General features: G+C 50.7%; 1 pseudogene; it reads right to left on the bottom strand.

The window, feature by feature from the left end:
• Positions 1–531: 531 nt before the first annotated feature.
• Positions 532–2632, bottom strand: LOC119362115 (annotated as a pseudogene).
• Between the last annotated feature and the right edge of the window lie 2983 nt (positions 2633–5615).

The raw sequence follows: 5615 nt of genomic DNA, 5'->3' as shown, positions 1-5615 counted from the left end.
TGCTTAGGCTGCTTGTATGTGGGTTTATTATTTACTTTTTCATTTATTTGTACTTTTGGTTTTTTGTTTGTTTTTGGATTTGTCTTTTTCCCTTTTCTTTTCATAATAGCGATTTTTGGAATTTTTATGAATAACACTACTCAATTTTCACGGACGTCGATCGTGCACAATTGCATGTACTCCGGCCATGCCTGTGCACTTCATTTTTTTATGTGCTCAAAGTAATACAAACACACTACATTTTTTATGCATTATATTTCATGGAGACACACTCCCGTGCACATTGGATGGGATCGTTGACATGGACACTGGTATCCCAAATACTCCCTCTGTCCGGAAATACTTGTCATCAAAATGAATAAAAGAGGATGTATCTAGATGTATTTTAGTTTTAAATACATTTATTTTTGTCTATTTTGATGACAAATATTTTCGGTCGGAGAGAGTACAAGTAAAAGAACCAACTACTAAGTAGGAGACAAGAAAACAAAAAAATATAACAAAAACTGCCCACGTACAGCAAGAAAAAAGGACAGCCAAGCACGAGATCTTTGGCATGTACAGCAGCCACTGAAAAAGATAGATAAACAAATACAAAGGACAAAGCCTCGTACATGATAAACTAGGCCAAGCTAGCCCAAGCGAACGAGTATAAACTAGCCCATGCCAGCCCAAGCGAACGAGTAGGGAAATCGATCAGGCCATCGGGCATCAGGCCTATACCAACGATGCTAACGTGAGCCGACTGAGACTTCGCGAAGTCTCAATCGATTGAGTCCTAGCCAGACCCGTTCGTTATTGGTACTCAGATCAAAATACATGAACCAATCGAGTATTGATATTATGTATTTTCCTTTTGCGGGAAATAGTCGCACTATCTCTTCTCAGCCGAACTCACGTCATTGCCCACGTCAAGCATCCAGCCCTGGACCAGTCGCGTCAACGTCAAACTCGACTCCCCACCCTCGCGCAGCGCCTCCTTGGCCCGTCGCATAGCCGCATGCGTCCGCTCTCGGAGCACCCTGCCGCCGTCGGAGTCCATCAACCACCTCACCTTTGCCGCCACTTCTTCGGCTTCCACCACCTCCTTGTCATATCCATCCACCGCCACGGCCAGACCCAGCTCCTCTTCCAGGAACACTCTGTTCATCCGTTGCTCCGCGTACAGCGGCCAGGCCAGCATGGGCACGCCGGCCATGATCGCCTCGAGCACGGAGTTCCACCCGCAGTGCGTCACGAAACCGCCCACCGCGCCATGCGCCAGCACGTCGCGCTGCGGCGCCCATGACTTGACGACGAGACCCGTGCCCTTGTTCCGGTCCAGGAAGCCCTCCGGGAGGAGAGCATCGAGGTCCGGCTCCGGCGGCTCCTCGAACTTCTTTGCCGGGTCGTCGCTCGGCGGGCTCCGCACGACCCACAGGAACCTCTTGCCGCTCGCCTCCAGGCCGATGGCTACCCGCCCGATCTGCTCTGCGTTGAACACGCCGAGGCTGCCGAAGCAGAGGAACACCACGCTGGCCGTCGGCTGCGTGTCCAGCCACGCGAGGCACTCGTGGCCACGCTTCACGCCCACCTCCTCCGACTATATCAGCGGGCCGATGCAGTAGACCGGCGGCGTCGGGAGGCCGGGAGGCGTGCAGAGCCCGGCGGCGATGGTGTCCACCGCGCGTGGCTCGAGCGAGCGGAAGGTGTTGACGATGATTCCCTGGGAGCGGCAGAGGTCGGGGGACACTCTCAGCGACCATATGTATGCCGGGTCGTCACGGTCCATGAGCGGCTTGGGGAAGTGCGTCGCCGGCAGCGCGGGGATCCCCGGCACGTGCACGAGCTCCTCCCCCATCTCCCCAAAGCTGGCCGCGCTCCTAGCATGCAGGACCGGCAAATACAGGGAAAAAGCCAGGACCTCCGCGGGAGACGTGAAGAAACAGTACCCGGGGACGCCGAGCTCCGCGGCCACGTCGAGCGCGATGCTGCAAAAAAAGTCGACGACGAGGACGGTCGGTGAGGCCCTGGCGAGGAAGCCGCGGAGGTGTGGGATGGAGAGGCCGGCGACCTCGTAGGTGACCGCCTCGGGGTGGTCGGAGTCGAGCGGCGGGACGTCGACCTGCGGGAGGCAGTGGAAGGAGATGGAGGGGTTGGCCGCGGTGACGCCGGCCAGGAACGGCCCCCTGGCCCGGTGTCCACGAACGGCAGGCTCACGATGACGATGGTGATGGCGAGGCCGCGAGCCGCGAGCCGCGAGGACCTTGCCGAGCTCGATCATGGACACCAGGTGGCCCATGCCGGGCGAAGGGTACAGCACCACCTTCTTCCGGGGCGTCCAGGCGGCTGCGGCACCGTCCATCCGGCCGACGACGAGCGGTGTGTGCCTGCTCTGCTGTGCCGGAGAATGGTGCCTCCTCTGCTCTCGACTGTGGTGTGGTGCCTGCTCTGTTTTGGAGTGTGGATGGAGATCAGATGAAGGACGGAACGAGAACCGACCAAGTTTATAGGCGCCACGCAACGCTACGTGTGCCTCTCGGTTTCTCGCCGGCTCAATTTTTCCACTAGCTAGGAGCCACAGCACTGCAGTTGTGGACCGGCCGCCATCATGTGAGCAGGAGCAGAAGCAAAGCAGTGGCCGCAATCATCTTCTCGTCCTTGGGCTCCAGAGAAACACCATGGCGCGCGGCAAGCTCCGCCCGAGACCAGTGAGCTCGAGTAAATTACACAAAACCATCATTTTGACGGCTCCGTTTGCAGAAAACACCACAATACATTTTTGTTGCAAAATGCACCACGTCTTCTGTAATTGTTTTGCAAAAACCACTGATCGGTGGTTTTGTCTCGGTTAAACGTGTTTATGACAGGCGGGCCCGCCAGTCAGGCTGACGTGGCATCTCTTAACACCTCGCAGGTAACGGCGATGGATGTTAATGGTGTGATCATGTGTGGAGCCATGTAGGGTCCACCTATCATTGAAAAAAAAGCCTTTTATTTTTTCTTCCTTATCTTCACTGTACTGAAATGGCGGTGGCGGCCCCTGCCTCGGCCGGGGGCGGGACGGGCTCCGCGCGGCAACAGCTACGGCATCCTCTGCCCCAGTCGAGGGCGGGGCGGGCGGCGGGCCTCTGCCCCAGTCCGGTCCGGTGTGAAGATAAGGCAAGCGAAAAAAAGCAAGGCGCTTTTTTCCTTTTTCTTTCAATGACAGGTAGACCCCATATGGCTCCACACATGATCACACCGTTACCATCCGTCATCGTTACATGCGAGGTGGTAAGCGGTGCCACGTCAGCCTGACTTGTGGGCCCATCTGTCATAAACACGCTTAACCGAGACAAAATCGCCGATCAGTGGTTTTTGCAAAACGATTACAGAAGATGTGGTGCTTTTTGCAACAAAAATGTAGCGTAGTGTTTTCTGCAAACCTAGTCTTCAAAGTAGTGGTTTTGTGCAATTTACTCAGTGAGCTCCGGTACACGCCGGCGCTGCCCTTTCAGGACGGCTGACCCTGAGGCTCCCATTCGTCGTGCACATAAGGTGTTTGTTGAAATGCCAAAAAAAAGGGGAGAAAGAAGAGGTTGATGTTGATGTGTGGGCTCCACCTGTCATAAGTCATAAGGTCAAGTGACATAATATATATATATAAAAGGATAAACAAGTTTAAAAGAAACATTTAGGGCCCGGCTTTTGCGACAATGGGACGCGACGCTTGTAGCATCCGATGTGTCGGTTGCAACGTCGCACTTCTGGTTTACAGTAGCAACATTGCGTGGGTATGAACCAGGTGAATCTAATCATTTTCCTATGCAAAACAAAACCCTATTTCGTTGCAAAGGAAACATCGGAAAAGATATTGCAGCATAGCCATCACTAGGCACTGAAAAAAAACACAGCATAAAGCAAACTATTGCAGCAGGCACCATCACAATATGTTGCCCATGTTTCGCACATGGGCTTCCAACGTGGCAAAATGACAACCAAGCAAAGCATATATATGAGTGACTAAACAAGATTTCTCGACGCTGGCCGGTGAGCAGCAACGGCAAGGCACAGGCGGCTATAGGAACCGACGCGAGGCTAAAACAACAGTGACAAGCGTGGAAGCATCAACGTCACTACATGGCAGCAAAAGTCCTCTACGGTGTTGAAGTAATTAAAAGGCCAATTGTACTCAACTTTGCTAGTGGGCAGCACTCTCCATCACGGAACGCGCGACTGCTAATCCAAAGATATAGGAGCGGCTGACGCAAACATAGAAATCAGTCCGGTGATTATAACATTTTTCTCTTTGTTAAAAAACATAGAAATCAGTAGGCAATCCCCCGCAAAAAAAAAAAAGAGAATTAGTAGGCAATCAATTGATGTAGCTGACTTTGACAATCAACCAAACACGCCTAACTTATGATGAGTACAACTGTAGTCCTACGCTTATGAGTTATGTCTGTCCCGTTAAGTTGAATGAGACGAGACATGTTGCACTAGCACATAACATGACTTTGGAGATGGTCTCTTAAAGCTGCTACCCAACTATCACTAATAATCCTATCACTAGAGACGGTTTCAAAATGGTCTACAATAATATATCAAGCACACCCAGTACTTTAATATTTGAACAGGTTCGAAGAAGGAACTTTCTAAATATTAGTTACCAGAATTTCCCACAAAAACATATTATTTTACCAGATCATTAACAATTTCTATTCACATGACATAAGTCATTGAAAGACATATATATTAGAACATAAATATCACAAGTATCACAACTCAAGATCAAACACAATGACATTCACATTTTCACGATCACGTCACAATTTCAGACTTCAGAGTTTTAAAACTGTATATAACAAAGTATAAATTTGTTTTCTCTATTTCCCGTCTATTGCAAACTCATCACTGGTCGGCCTCGGGGTGGTTGAACTTGTGGACTGTAAGTCATATTTTTTATGGTCCGGCCCTCATTACCACTCCAATGCCCCCACACCCAAGGAAAAGCGCGAACACTCTACAATGTGTGTGAAACAACACTACGACCGACTCCTATTCATATACGCCTTCATGCACCAACATGAAGTATTCCATAACAGAGCTGTATAAGAGGAACCAGAGGCGCCGTAGACACTCCTTTCGCAGATTAGCCTACACCACATAGAAGATTTTTTATGCTACCCATCGAATCCCCACCATCATCATTAGAACTCACCGAGTTTCTGACTAGACGAGTACCCCTTGACATTGCAATCCTCTATATTCTTCTATAAGAAGAAGCAAGGCAGAAAAGTTGTGCTTTTATCTATCTTGGAGGGCTAAACCTAGCACTAGTAGAAAACAGGGCGTTCATTCGGGCCAGATAAGCCCATTAGTCCCGGTTCAATCACGAACCGGGACTAATGTGAGCATTGATCCCGGTTCGTGCGGCTAAAGGCATTAGTCCCAATTCAAATGAGCCCTTTAGTCCCGGTTTGAGACACAAACCGGGACTAAAGGGTGCGACGCCCTTTAGTCCTGGTTCTTGTCTCAAACCGGGACTAAAGATTAGACCTTTAGTCCCGGTTTGAGGCATGAATCGGGACTAAAGGGCAACACCCTTTAGTCTCGGTTCATGCCTCAAACCGGGACTAAAGGTCCCGTTAGTC

The sequence above is a fragment of the Triticum dicoccoides genome, chromosome 2B, assembly GCF_002162155.2.
Source record: "Triticum dicoccoides isolate Atlit2015 ecotype Zavitan chromosome 2B, WEW_v2.0, whole genome shotgun sequence".
NCBI classification, from domain to species: Eukaryota; Viridiplantae; Streptophyta; class Magnoliopsida; order Poales; family Poaceae; genus Triticum; species Triticum dicoccoides.
This window is presented reverse-complemented; position numbering and strand designations above follow the sequence as displayed.